Raw genomic sequence first — 16,258 nt, 5'->3', positions numbered from 1 at the left:
TTTGTTTCAAACACAAAGCGAGCTGGGAGGGGTGAGATTCATTCCCAAACACTGCTGACAAACCTGAATCTCAAGCTATTTGGAGTGCTGTGATGAAGGATGCTGAGAATTTAAAGTCCTAGACATAACTTTTCATATGATGTTATGACTAGATACAGCTTAGTCATTTTCATTGGCTCGTCTTAAACCCTCACTTATGACTCTCATCATGTGATAAAGAAACTCTTCCTGTTAACATTGTCATAACACAGATATTATAGTATCACACGTCTTTCTTCATTTGACTGATTTCTACAACACAGGTACATTAAACTGAAACTCATTCACATTTACACTAATAATTGAGTCAGTACGTTTACATGAACAACAATAATCCGATATGAACCCGATTAAGACGATACTCTGATTAAGAAACTATCATGTAAACAGAGATTATTGATGACCTTAATCTGACTAAAGACTCGAATTAAACACACATGGAATTAAGACACGTGGAGTATTCCTGTTTTAGTCGCATTATCAACGTGCGTTACAGACATGTACACACCTTAATCACACTATTAACGTCGTGTGAGAGTTTTCACCGCATTGTGTGACAGGACACGTACACACACGGCGGTGCTCAAACGTTTGACGGCAAACAAGAGAGCACGTCTGCGTCCCAAACCATGTACTCACCTGCTACAGTGAGGGAAAAAAGTATTTGATCCCCTGCTGATTTTGTACGTTTGCCCACTGACAAAGAAATGATCAGTCTATAATTTTAATGGTAGATTTATTTGAACAGTGAGAGACAGAATAACAACAAAAAAATCCAGAAAAACGCATGTCAAAAATGTTATAAATTGATTTGCATTTTAATGAGGGAAATAAGTATAAGTATTTGACCCCTCTGCAAAACATGACTTAGTACTTGGTGGCAAAACCCTTGTTGGCAATCACAGAGGTCAGACGTTTCTTGTAGTTGGCCACCAGGTTTGCACACATCTCAGGAGGGATTTTGTCCCACTCCTCTTTGCAGATCTTCTCCAAGTCATTAAGGTTTCGAGGCTGACGTTTGGCAACTCGAACCTTCAGCTCCCTCCACAGATTTTCTATGGGATTAAGGTCTGGAGACTGGCTAGGCCACTCCAGGACCTTAATGTGCTTCTTCTTGAGCCACTCCTTTGTTGCCTTGGCTGTGTGTTTTGGGTCATTGTCATGCTGGAATACCCATCCACGACCCATTTTCAATGCCCTGGCTGAGGGAAGGAGGTTCTCACCCAAGATTTGACGGTACATGGCCCCGTCCATCGTCCCTTTGATGCGGTGAAGTTGGCCTGTCCCCTTAGCAGAAAAATACCCCCAAAGCATAATGTTTCCACCTCCATGTTTGACGATGGGGATGGTGTTCTTGGGGTCATAGGCAGCATTCATTCTCCTCCAAACACGGCGAGTTGAGTTGATGCCAAAGAGCTCCATTTTGGTCTCATCTGACCATAACACTTTCACCCAATTGTCCTCTGAATCATTCAGATGTTCATTGGCAAACTTCAGACGGGCATGTATGTGTGCTTTCTTATGCAGGGGGACCTTGCGGGCGCTGCAGGATTTCAGTCCTTCACGGCGTAGTGTGTTACCAATTGTTTTCTTGGTGACTATGGTCCCAGCTGCCTTGAGATCATTGACAAGATCCTCCCGTGTAGTTCTGGGCTGATTCCTCACTGTTCTCATGATCGTTGCAACTCCACGAGGTGAGATCTTGCATGGAGCCCCAGGCCGAGGGAGATTGACAGTTCTTTTGTGTTTCTTCCATTTGCGAATAATCGCACCAACTGTTGTCACCTTCTCACCAAGCTGCTTGGCAATGGTCTTGTAGCCCATTCCAGACTTGTGTAGGTCTACAATCTTGTCCTTGACATCCTTGGAGAGCTCTTTGGTCTTGGCCATGGTGGAGAGTTTGGAATCTGATTGATTGATTGCTTCTGTGGACAGGTGTCTTTTATACAGGTAACAAGCTGAGATTAGGAGAACTCCCTTTAAGAGTGTGCTCCTAATCTCAGCTTGTTACCTGTATAAAAGACACCTGGGAGCCAGAAATATTTCTGATTGAGAGGGGGTCAAATACTTATTTCCCTCATTAAAATGCAAATCAATTTATAACATTTTTGACATGCGTTTTTCTGGATTTTCTTGTTGTTATTCTGTCTCTCACTGTTCAAATAAATCTACCATTAAAATTATAGACTGATCATTTCTTTGTCAGTGGGCAAACGTACAAAATCAGCAGGGGATCAAATACTTTTTTCCCTCACTGTATATAGTGTGTGAAATACATGTATTTTGGCTACTGAGTACGCGGTTTGGGACACAGCCCACGGCTCTAAGCAGTCGTCTATTAGCATGTACAGCATGACAAATAATTAACTGCACTTAAAGCTTTCGTAAAATTAAAAATTAATCAACCAGAACTGTATGTCGATACGTGAAATTCTGGAGGGAATGTTGGACGGCGTGGCACGGTGACGTAATGGCGTGTGCCGTTAATCCATCTATGTTCTACAACATGTAAAATGGGAACATGAAAGGAATATTCTAAAAGCGACTCATGTAAACATCTTAATCAGAATACTGTCTTATTCAGAATATGTTCAATAAGTATATTATTGCTCTCCATGAAAACATAGTCACTGTTATGCAGATCTAGTAGTAGAGTCAATAAAACCTATAAATAAATTACAGTACAATTTAAATAAAAAAGTTTATTTGGTTTTAAAAGATATTTAAGCAAAAGTTGTTGTTGTTGTTGTTGTTGTTGTTGTTGTTGTTCTTCTTCTTCTTCTTCTTCTTCTTTTATTTATTTCAAAGAAGTCACGTGCCTCACTCATGTCTGGATTGAGGTCTGGATTGGTCGATCATTGTAAATATCTTTTAAAACCAAATAAACTTTTTTACTTAAACAGTTCAATAACTTACTGATTTATAGGTTTTATTTACTCTACTAGTAGATGTGCATAACAGTAAATATTAGTGTAAATGTGAATGAGTTTCAGTTTAACGTACCTGTGTTGTAGAAATCAGTCAAATGAAGAAAGACGTGAGATACTATAATATCTGTGTTATGATTATGAATGTCACGAGAACTGATACTTCGGTACCAAGTTGGTACCAACATTCTTAAAACGTGACGGTACTTGTTTTTCTGCAAAAGTGTAGGTACTGTTGGTAATGAAGGTACCAAGGTTGCAATTCTTCCGGAACTGAAGGGGGCAGCAAATACGTACATGTGTTTTAGTCGGTCCACAAGTGGTAGAGAAGAAGAAGAATGCCTACAAGCACATGGGAAAACTACAGAAGATGGTGACAAGTTTAGCTTTTTTCTTCACCCAGTCATTCAAGCACATCTGAGAAAAAGAGGGAGCTAATCTCAAAAATCTGAAAGGTGTTCATTATACCTGACACCTAGATGAACACTTTACAGTTGGTTATATAACTGTACATCATTCCCTTCAAATGCTATTGAGCTTTAAATTATGATATACTTTGTGTATGGGCCCATTCCGTAGTGAAATTCATATCTAATTTACATTTGATTTAATAGCTTATTTTAATAAAGATCAAAAATCTAAGAGGTGTGCATCATACCTGACACCTAGATGAACACTTTCCAGTTGGGATCATGACTGTACATCATTCCCTTCAAATGTTATTGAGCTTTAAATTGTGGTATATTTTGTGTATGAGCCCATGCAGTAATAAAATACATGGCAATTTTTATATATGATTTAATAATTTATTTTAATAAATATCAGAAATCTAAAAGGTGTTCATCATACCTGACACCTAGATGAACACTTTACAGTTGGTTACACGACTGTAAGTCATTCCCTTCAAATGCTATTGAAGTTAGAAACGTGTATTACAATGTGGTATGTAACTTTAGAGACGGTCCCTTAATTTCCGCGAATATCGAACCTCCATCCAACTCGGCTCCCAAAAAAGAGCCGACTCTTTCCATTCCCAAAGGGCTCCAATAAAACTTAATTAACTGATAAAGCTTATTGAACATACGGCCGTGTACACCTGCACACTGTAATCATTTATAATCCCACTTTCCTTTAGATGATGAGAGAGAGGAGTGGTTTGTATGTTCCATATTACTAATTGGTTTTGACAGGTTTAGGTCAAAGGTCATCACCAATCATATTGATCTTAGCAGGTGAAAGGTCATCATCATCAATCATAATTATGTTGAGAGTTGTATACCAAAGATAATATTACATGTGGTCTTTCACATAGATTAATCTTTTTATCAGTTTTTAGAAGAAGAAGCAGACCACACCCACCCTCTTGATTTTAAATACTCTGTATGTAGAACAACATGTATGAGCTTTCAACATGGCTTGCCCTAATGTTCACTCTTTTTTGGGAAGATTAGAAAAAAATTTAGAGCACGAAAAGATTCAATATTGGGTAATGTCAAACGGTTGTACAGACAGATATTTTTTTTCACATCCACTGGAGACGTGATACCGAGGGGGACTGGAAAAGGTTCAGAAAAATTTTCAAACATTAATGAAAAACATGACATATACACTTTGCTAAAGGCACAGGCCAAAAAGCATCAGTGTGTGAAAGGTTCAACAGAACGCTAAAGACCAGAATGTGGAGATATTGTAGGCACTGTTGCATTCTGGGTATTGTAGTCTTTGGCTGAAAACGGAAGGTATGATCCCAATTAGGTCAATGTCATTTCCAGCACTGAAAAATGTGCAGATTCTCCACATTTCTATTTTAATAAAACTTCTAAATTTCATTAACAGGTCATTCAGCTGTGCAGGGAACTTCTGAGACATTTGTGTCATCTACCACTAACTAACCAGGATTATGGCTACAGGGTACGTGAACAAACTTCTTTACACTAAAAATGTTATTTCAGAAAAGGACAAATGCTCCTTTCTTTCGGAAGAACCAGCTTTCTGTACTGTTAGATTCTGAAAATCAGGGCCGGACTGGGACGTAATTTCAGGTCGTGAGTCTCACACTCAATTTTAAACCACTGACAATGCCATGTTTTATTTCCTAATTTCAAGTTTTTACACACAGTATGGATCCCATAAATACATAAACAAGCAGCCTAGAGGTAGCGAAGCAGTCCTAATTTATATCAGCTTACAGGGGTCTGCACAGAACATTATGACAAGCAAACACCAGAAGTGCAAAGCTGCCAGTAACTCTCTTCATCTCACTCAGAAAAGTACATTACATGCAGGAGAGAGGTAAACAAAACAACCCCCCCCCCCCCCCCATTTCTCATGTACCTGTCACTTCTTTACCAGGTCTACAGCTATGAACAGAACTGTCTCCACGTTGTTGGAGAACGACAACTTTTTAAATCTCACTGTAAATTTGTGAGAACAGAATCTAAATTTATTTTAGTTAAAATTAAAGCATCATATTACAGCAATGTGTTTTTTTATACTTACAAATACTTACTGCTAGTACAATATTATCTGTTACTACAATAATAACTACAACAGGACAATATCTATCTAGAAAAATTTAAATATTATAATACTATATTTTATACAAATATATTAAAGCATATTTAAAGTATCTTATTTTACCTCTACCAGTCATCTCAGGTTGATCCTGAAGTGTGAGCACTGCACAGAGCTAGTGTCAGGGTGACTCTCTCCACCTTACCGTGAAAAATAGGAGAAAAGTTTGGGATTTTTTTTTCAACCTCACATATGGGCAAACAATTTATATAATGCAATAATAACTGCATCACGACAAAATCTATTTAGAAAATCCTAATACTGAACATGATGTTGCCTTTTATGACTCATAGCTTAGAAAAATATTTTTAGTTGCAGTTGTTTATCCTAGTGTTACGGCCCAGTCTAGGTTGGGCCGCACAGAGTAACCAGCTCGGGATTCAAGTTGATTGATCTTTAAATAGTGAATGAGGGAGCCAGGATTAAACTATCACTTTATGATGAAACATTCTAATATCAATAATTTTAGAGATTATCAACATCGCGCCATCATATACTTTATCCTGTTAAAATTCAGATGGCCCGCCAGCGTGCTCTCGCCATGTTATGATCAAATCTATGCTATCTACACATCTTCTGTGTGTATGAAGCTACTCATATCTTTGGAAAGCTGAGATTCTTGTGATTCGATTGATATAAACTGTTTTGAGATACAATCACAACAGCAGCTACAATAAATATCTCTGTCAGACCTCCGACATACAAACAAACACTTACGAAATGGAGGCAACTCTCCTCATATGAAGTCTCATAGTAATCCACTGATCCATAACATCCTGACTAAAACAGTCTTGTTACACTGGCAAAGGTCCAAACAATCCAATTATATAAAAATATTTAGCCCAGCTCCCAAAAGAGATCAAAAATCATGCATGTACTCCAAATGGTTCAAGAACCGCTTTAATTTTACTTTGGAAATGCCTTGGCTAGGTGTTTTAGGCAAATTTTACACGAGCTTTACGTTATGAGAATTTACAGAAAAGACTCACTAACAACATGCTTACAGGTTTGATTATATTTACAGATATCCCCTGTATAACAGAACACAAGAATTAGAAAATTACAGTCAAAAGCAGCACAGTGTGGAGTTCTTTTCCTGCTGCGGGGGCTAGTAGCTAATTCTTTTAAGTGCTCAAGTGCAACGATTTTACATCATCGACTCAGAGTGCAGCGCGCATGTCTTGTAATGGCGTTCTCCGTAGGTTAAAATATGTGTTAAATATCAAGGATTTTTAAAGTAATGGACATATTTCCTGTGCTTCTAACAAAGTATTTTAGTAAGAGAGGGAAATTACTGCGTGTTAAGGTCTACAAGTCTTCATAGTCGGGATTCCTTTAAATGCGTAGCTTTTTTTTTAATTGACCTCATCTCATTAGCATATTAATATTTTTGAACAAACATGGCGGACAATCGTTTTGCAGCACAAATAGTATGTATTTGATGATTTTATAACATGCTGAGTAAAAAACTAAGCTTTATAGATAGAAGTAGTCATTATTAAAACTATAGATTATTTCATTATTTTATACGAATAACTGTGAAACTAAAAACAGCATATTTTAAATTGCGCGCTCTGATTTGAATTTAGAAGCTTGTGAAAATAGGCGTATTTAATCTCATTAACGTGTCTGTTCCTCGCCGTTAATTTGTGTTTCTGTTTTCTTTTCTGCAGACTGATAGCAGACCTATATGTGAGTGAAAAAAAAACTTTCTGAATGCATGTATGTGTGGGGACCAGTACAGACAAATCTGTAAGAAATTAGGACTAAAGACATCTTAAAATGGTAACTCCCCCTTTTAATCGACTTCTGAGATTGGCCTTGATTTCAGATTTGAAATGCAGGTTAATGTGATTCCTCCTCACGTACCCAGCAGAGTTGCTTAGGCATTATCATTTGCAACATAGCCATTTATCAAAGGTTAGCCCTTTACCTCTTGTCTTGTATCTGCACATTTATTTCATTCAGTGCACTGAAAATACATGTATCACGATTTCATAATGAGAAAGATAAGAGGAATACATGTCAAGCAGTACAGGTTGTGTACACATGTCCTTTATGTGGGCTTAAGCAACCTTTTGTATAAAAAAACAAAATTTTGGTCATTTGAGAGCTCATGAAAGAGTAGCATTCCCATATAAGAATTGTAGGTGTAGCACAAATGTTTATTCATCATTTAAAGCTCAGACAACCAGAGCCCATGATGTAGATGATAGTTTAACCTCATTGAAGATCTTTGATAAATGTTACAGATTGCACTGCAGATGATGACAGCTCTGCAACTGCAGAGACTGCTTATGAGGATCCTGAGAGCGATCTGAGAGTGAAAACGCTGCATTGCTTCGAATGCTTCCATTTTTGTTGTATGTAATAACAGAGGGAGATTGTGCATGGGAAGTGTTAATGCAGTTAAAATCCACTGTGTAGTTAATGCTGTCCACAATATTTACAAAAGAAATGATTCAGTATCTACAGAGTAAAATTAGGGACCACAAATTCTTCTTGAAGTCTTTCCAGTCTTTAAACTTCAGCCAAAGCATCATTACATCGAACATTACCCAGAGCTGATCAGATGTTTTGGTCCTCTTGTACACTTATGGACGATGTGTTTCGAAGGAAAACACGTTTCTTTAAACGAGTCATGCATGACACATAAAACTTTAAAAATGTGCTAAAGACACTGGCAAGCAGACACCAGCATATGATGGCTTACCATGTAAGTGCCCGGATCTCTCGTTTATTCAAAGAAAGAAATATATATCTCACATGGTCATCTCATCAGCCTCAGACAGGATCTTCACCTGAGAGGCCGTCTCTCTGACCTCAGACAGGAACATGGCTTGGGAGGCCGTCTCTCCGACCTCAGACAGGAACATGGCTTGGGAGGCCGTCTCTTCGACCTCATACAGGAACATGACATACTCTCTGAGGTTCAGATGTGGAGCAGTCTCTTCTGCACCTCAGAGAGATGACATGATATCCCCGGCCTGGCTTGAATGTGGAGCGATGGCTACTGCACAGCCAGTGGGAAGAATGAAGCTCAAGGCTGAGCCTGAGGGGAATTCGACTTTCCCCATGATGCTAGAGGGAGGAGCAAAGTTCTCCGCAAAGCCAGAGGGAGGAGCAAAGTTCTCCGCGAGGCCAGGAGGAGGAGCGGTGCTCTCCGTGAAGCATGAGGGGGGAGCGATGTCCTCTGTGGAGCAGAAAGGTGGAGCTACATATAGCGTGAAGCAAAGAAAAGGAGGGACGTCTTCAGCAGAGCATGGAGGCAGAGTGACGTCCTCAGCCGAGGAAGGCAAAGCGATGTCCGAAGCGGAGCCTGGCGTTGTGACGTCCAAGGTGGAACAGGGAAGAAAAGCGGAATGCTTGGCTGCAACGGGAGGCTTAGCAAAGTCTTCAGCTGAACATGGAGTCTGAGCGACGTCCTCAGCTGAACAGTGACGCTAAGCGGCATCCTCAGACGAGACACTTTAACCTTGCCTAGAACATGAAGAAATTAGCTGGGTTATGTTTACACACAAGCCCTCCGTGCTCACACATCCAGACAAGTTTTCTACTCTGGCTCTGCAGCAAAGCCATCAGATGGCGCTATTGAATTTGTGTACTGAAGTAGATTGAGATGTTTTCCTGGACATTGGATAATAATAATAATAATAATAATAATAATAATAATAATAATAATAAACTTTATTTTATAAAGCGCCTTTAAAGCAGCTTCTCAAAGCGCTGTACATAAAATCACAGTTCACAGAAAAATAAAACAAATAAAAGTTAATAAGAACAAAAACAACAACATTGATAATAAAAAAAAAACATATAAAACAATCTAAAAAGACATCAGCAGTCGAATGCAAGTTTAAAAAAGTGTGTCTTGAGAAGAGTTTTAAAAATGCCAAAAGTCTGGGCTTCCCTGAGTTCAGGGGGAAGAGAGTTCCAAAGTGAAGGAGCAGAGACAGAAAAAGCCCTGTCACCCATAGATTTTAGGTGGGTTATTGGAACAGTAACAGATTACACTGTGAGGAGCGCAGTCTGCGATTTGGGGTGTAAGGGATTAATAAGCCAGATAAGTATTGCGGAGCCAATCCATGTAATGCCTTGTATGTCAGCATCATGATCTTGAAATCGACACGGAACCTGACCGGGAGCCAGTGTAAGAACTTCAAAACAGGAGTAATATGGTCACATTTCCTGGTTCCCGTCAGGACCCGGGCGGCAGAGTTCTGAACATACTGCAATTTGTTTATTGCGGTTTTAGAAACTCCAGCTCCGGCGTTACAGTAATCCAGCCGTGTGACAACAAACCAATTAATCAACTTTTCAGCGACAGATAAGTTAAGCATTGGGCGTAGTCTGGCTATATTTCTGAGGTGGAAAAAGGATGCCTTCACAGTGCCCTGAACAAAAAAAATCAAAAGTGAGGCTGGTGTCAAAAATTACACCAAGGTTCCTCATCTTACTTTGGGTCTCTAAAACAGAACCATCAACAAACAGAGACAGTGGAGCCGCTTTGCGAATTTGATGGCGGGAACCAATAAGCATGACCTCAGTTTTCCCGCTGTTCTGGCACAGAAAGTCATTGTTCATCCATGATTTTATCTCAGAAATACAGTCAGAAAGATAACAAGCATCAATGTTTTCACCAGATTTAGAGTGAATGTAGATTTGGGTATCGTCGGCATAAAAGTGATAATGGAGGCCAAGCGATCGCAGCAGATGCCCATGTGGAGATAAATAAATATTGAAGAGTAGAGGGCCTAGAACTGAACCCTGAGGAACACCAGTGAGCACCGAGCAAGTGTCAGACCTAAAGCCACACACAGAAATAAACTGGGAACGGTCAGTAAAATAGGATTTAAACCAGTTTAAAACTGTCCCAGACACACCAAAAACACTTTCAAGGCGGGTAAGTAAAGGACCATGATCCACAGTATCGAAGGCGGCTCTAAGGTCAAGAAGAATAAGAAGTGAGGTAGCTCCAGAATCAGAGGCCATCAGAAAGTCATTGGTAACTCTGACCAACGCCGTTTCAGTGCTGTGAAATTTACGAAAACCTGATTGAAGGGGTTCAAAGAGGTTATTGGTTGTCAGATGAGTACAGAGTTGAGAGGCAACAACACGCTCAAGTATTTTTGCCAAAAACGGAAGATTTGAGATGGGACGAAAATTGTTAAAATCATCCACAGAAACATTTTCTCTCTTTGGTACAGGTGTAACAGCAGCAGACTTTAGTACTGCTGGAAGGACCCCAGTCTCCAGGGATTCATTTATAATGCTGAGGATAGTAGGGCAGCACACAGCGAAGCACGATTTGAACAGATTCGTAGGAATTGGATCCAGCAAGCAAGTGGTAGATTTCATGCTGGATTCCTCCCTTGTGAGAGCCTCAGAATCAAGCAGTGAGAAATGAGTGAAAAAAGCACCAGTGAACCCAGATGGACGAAGGAATGAAGTGGCACAGTCAGGTTTAACAGAAATTTCTTTGCGAACATTGACAATCTTAGAATTAAAAAACTGAAGAAAAGAATCACAGAGCTGCTGTGAAACAGGCAAAGTGGTAACAGCATTAACTTGAAGCAATCTGTTTATGGTTTGGAACAAGTGTCTGGGATTATTTTGATGATTTACAATAGCCTGAGAGAAGTAAGAGGATCTTTCAGTCTCCAGTAGTGCACGATAATCCTCCAGAAGATCCTTCCACGCTTGATAGTAGACGTTCAGTCCAGTAAGGTGCTGTTTGCGCACCATTTTCCGACATACAGCCTTTCTAGAGCGCAGATTGTCATTATACCAGGGAGCAGAGCGGGTGAATGTGAGCTTACGTGACCTTAGAGGAGCAAAAGTGTCAAGATTAGCAGCAAGGGTTGAATTTAGCTGCAGAACTTTCTCCTCCAGTGATGAGGGATGAAGATTGCTTAGGATGGAAACCACAGAATTGCAGAAAGCTGTCTGATCGATAGACTTCCACTTCCGGAAGGTTACTGTTCGGATGGTCGGTTCACATGAATGATACAGTTCGAGGTTAAAAAAGACAGCTGAATGATCAGACAGTCCAATGTCGATAGATGAAAACTCGGATACAAATGAGCCATTAGCAATCACAAGATCCAGCGTATGACCCTTGTTATGAGTCGGGTCACTTACAAACTGTGTGAAGTTAAAACAGTCAATTAGTGACAGAAATTCCTTACAGTCACTACAGTCCACATGAATGTTGAAGTCTCCTACAATTAGAATTCTGTCAAACTTCATGCTCAACATCGATAGGAAGTCCGCAAACTCAGACATAAAAGCTGGATGTGTTGTGCGCCCCTTATTGATGTGATTTACGTATACGATCATAAAAGGGGTCATCGTTTAATTAATATACACGTAGGTTGTCTCAATAGCATACAAGTTGAACTTTTCAAGATTAGTTGACCCACACCACACAGCACGGAGCTGCACAGGATAAGAACCTCATCTGGAAAATGATATCTGCACACAATCCTCTGCTAGAAACTTCTAGACGTGCTCTAATCTGAAGGCGCGGTGCAATCAATAATCCACTGAGGTTCCACTGTAGTACCGAGCACCATTCATTTCTTCACCCAGTCATTCAAGCACATCCAAGAAAAAGAGGGAGCTAATATCAAAAATCTAAAAGGTGTCCATCATACCTGACACCTAGATGAACACTTTACAGTTGGTTATATGACTGTAAGTCATTCCCTTCAAATGCTATTGAAGTTAGAAACGTGTATAACAATGTCGTATGTAACTTTAGAGACGGTCCCTTAATTTCCGCGAATATCGAACCTCCATCCAACTTTATTCCAGTAATGACATTTGCAGGAATCTCCCACTTTCTGCTGATGTCTACAGTAATTGCTAACATTTACAAAATGAGTCTACAATAAATATTAGGTCTATTTAATGAAAGTAAAGGTCCATGTTTAATAAAAAACTGTAATGAAATTAATAAAATAAAAAAGGTTGAGGTTGTTCAATTTAGTTTAATACATGTTCTCATATTTATTTTCATACTGTGGGATTTAGTGAAGTTTACTGAAAACAAACATCAACAATAAACACAATAATTCCTCCTCAGCATTCAGTAACTCCACGCGAGACGCCATGTTTGTAAGCGTTGCTATGGTTGTTCAGACGGTTACTCAGAGTCGCCCCCTTCCGTTTAAAAGAATATTACACCGGCGAGCGCGTCGAGTAAAAACGCCTCATCCGTTTGTGGAGGTGCGCGCGCAGTCAGTGGAGGCTCGCGCTGCGGAGTCAGGCGGAAGTATAAACAAGGCTTTAGCTCCATGAGCATGAAGTTGATGTTCCAGAAGCATCTGGAGCCTTTCTTTTAATACATCTGACCATATTCCTTTGCACTACACACGCATCGTCACACGCTAATTATTAGGATAAAACACACGCATACGTAACAGATACTGATATTGACGTGCTGCTGACAGTCAGCGAGGGGGAGGGAATTATTATTATTTCTAAATATAATGTTTATTATTGTTGTTATTCGTGTGTGTCTGTCTTATTATTTCTGTGTCTGTGTTATTATTTCAGATATCAGATATTTATCATATATATGAAATGTTGTATACACATTTTAGCATTTTATAAATGTTTGAAGGATTTTTACACGCACCCCTGCTCTCATCAGACGGAACCCCGGCTGGGAAACACTGCCTTAGATGATTAAAATAACACACGTTTGCCATCACCTCCTATACAAGTTTAGCTGTTGAGAGGAAAGGTGGTAAGAGTCAAATATGGAAATACTTCACATTCGAGGCGGATGACAACAAACATATAATTGATGCTGTGAAGCCGGTGTGTAACTGATGCTATCGCTCATTTCAAACAAAGCGAGGAAACATCTGGAATTTGGCGAATCACCTGAAAGACGGTCCTATATTATGTTTGTTTGAGGCAGCTGCATTGTGGCCGTTATGCTCCATGTAATGTTAGCGATAGACAGTTATTTGTTAAGGACCCTAACACATTGCAGTGTTATAAACTACGTCCTAATGGACCCCCATGCATCTCCATTCAGCCCGGGTCCTGTCAGATACATGTAGCCTCATGTCACTCATAATTATTCACATGTTCATGCTTTTAATAAATCTTTCTGTTCTGACACCAGATCAGTGAATTTAAACTAATGCTTGCCTGCAGTATAAGGGTGTGTGTGTGCGTGCATGCGTTTAGGAGTGCATCTTAGCACTTGTAGCCTCCACTCTTTTATTAGTCATTGTCAGACAGTGTTTGATCATTGAATATCTCTCTCTCTCTTTCTCTCTCTCTCTCTCTCTCTCTCTCTCTCTCTCTCTCTCTCTCTCTCTCTCAGCCAGAGGAGGATGTCCTCCAGGAGAGTTTTTTAATTTTTAATTTTTTTAAACCACACCGTGGTATCGACTTTGGTGTGGAGTATCGTGTACTTTTGGTGGTGTCGGTACCGACTACTAGATGTTTGGTATCGTGACATTCCCAGTCATGACAATGTTAACACGAAGACAGCAGAATCTTTTAAATTGCGTGCTCCGTTTTGAATATAGAAGCTGGTGAAAATAGGCATATTTAATCTCATTAACGTGTCTGTTCATCGCTGTTAATTTGTGTTTCTGTTTTCTTTATACATGTTAAATTTTGTGGACTGATAGCAGACCTATATTTGAGAGAAAAAAGTCTTTCTGAATGCATGTATGTGTGGGGACCAGTGCAGACAAATCTGTAAAAAAAAAATACTAAACGCATCTTAATCTCCCCATTTTAATTAATTTCTGAGATTGGCATTGATTTGGGCGATGGATTGGAAATGCAGGTTAATGTGATTCCTCCTCACATACCCCGGCAGAGCTGCTTAGGCATTATCATTTGCAGCATAGCCATTTTTCAAAGGTTAGCCCTTTACCTTGTCTATATGACTCTTGTATCTGCACATTTATTTCATTCAATGCACTGAAAATACATGTATCATGATTTCATAATGCGAAAGATAAGAGGAATACATGTCAAGGTCCTGTACACATGTCCTTTATGTGGGTTTAATTAACCTTTTCGAAATAAACTCATTTTGGTCATTTGAAAGCTCAGGAAAGAGTAGCATGTCCATATAAGAATTAGATCATGCTCATTGTTGTGCCTGTGTTACAGGCCTCAAGCATGAGAAACCTGTGAACAGATATTGTGTCCTGTTTTGTATAGGAAAATCAGACACAGGAGATGTTACTTGTGATCGCTCAACAGGCTGTTCTCTGTCTGTGGAGCAGAAGCATCGCGCAGCCCTACTAGCCAAAGCCCAAGCCTGATCTCAGAACTCTAATCCAGTCAGAGCCTCAAAACAGAGAACCACATTAATACCGAAGTAGATTTAAGAGGAGTAAGTTCACAAAATCTAGGTGGAGTAATGCAACGACAATATCTTCAATAAAAATCAGAATTCTCTAGAGCTGGAAGGCCGAGTACAAAAAATAAAAGAAGAGAGAAAAAGACTCCGCTGTGTAGGTGATGCAGTTCACCCCAATATCAAGAGTTTAACATAATCTCCTGCTTCCTCCGCTGAAATAAAGTCCTTCTGAACACCATTATATGTAATGCGAAGCCGAGTTGGGTGAAGTATTCCATAGCGAGCGCTCTCAATACCACAAAGTTGACGCCGAACCTCGTTAAACGCAGCCTGGGCCTATCTTGGCTGTGTAGTCAGGGAAAATGGAGATAGCCAAATCCCTCGCTTTAATCCGCTGGATCTCTCTCTCACGGCGTAAAATATCAACAGTCACTGTGATAGTGGAATCTGCACACAATAGCTTGTGGGCGTTCACCAGGCTTGGGCTTGGGCTGAAGGGTCCAGTGGGACCGGTCCAAAACCGGCTCCTTCTCCAGACCAAACGCCTCCTTTAACAAGGCCGCTACAGCAGCAGTTGTACAGGTGTCAGCACCCTCTGGAACTCCCACTATCCTAACGTTATTGCGCCGTGACTTCGACTCCAAATCCTCACATTTATTCTCTAATTGAGTCACGGTCGCAGTGAGAGACTCAATAGTAGTCTTCATGTGAGCTATGTCATCGGTGCAACCGGAGAGAGCGTGCTCCATTTCCCCAACAGTACCTTTCAGTGTTGATATGGAAGCCTCACTAGACAGCTGTGTTTTCACGGCATGCAGGTCAAGCTGGATAGTAGACAGCGCTTCCCAGAGAGTCTCCTGGAGCTTCTGAAGCTCCTTTTTAAAAATATCGGTGATGTCCTTCCTCAGTAAAGCCAGCAACTCAAGCCTGAGTGCAGCGAAGTCAAGGTCACCGCTCGGCAATGCGGATTCAGGGGGAGAACGGGGCTCCCTCACAGCACACACACTAGGCCTCAGTCGTGTCTGAATGCTACCACAGGTTTTCGTGTTCTTTCCAGACATTTTAACGTACCACAAAGTTAAAAGTGCAAACAAGGAAACTGAGTAGAATAAGTCAAAATCTATTGTATGACCGAAAAGTGCAAATTAATTACAATTTTTTCGAAGCCTGTATTTCTAATCTACAAAACCGCATTGACTCTGTAGAGCGCAAATGTGAAGAACTGTCTCAGACGCAGAAAGCCCTTGAGGAAAAAAGAGAAAAGATTAAGAGAAATGAAAACTTTACTTTTACAGTCACCAAGTATTACATAGAAAAAGTTCCCATTGAAAATGCTTCATGGTGGGACAGAAAGGCCACCACTTGCTCTGTCTGT

The sequence above is a fragment of the Ictalurus furcatus genome, chromosome 7, assembly GCF_023375685.1.
Source record: "Ictalurus furcatus strain D&B chromosome 7, Billie_1.0, whole genome shotgun sequence".
NCBI lineage: Eukaryota > Metazoa > Chordata > Actinopteri > Siluriformes > Ictaluridae > Ictalurus > Ictalurus furcatus.
Note: the sequence above shows the minus strand (reverse complement) of the source record.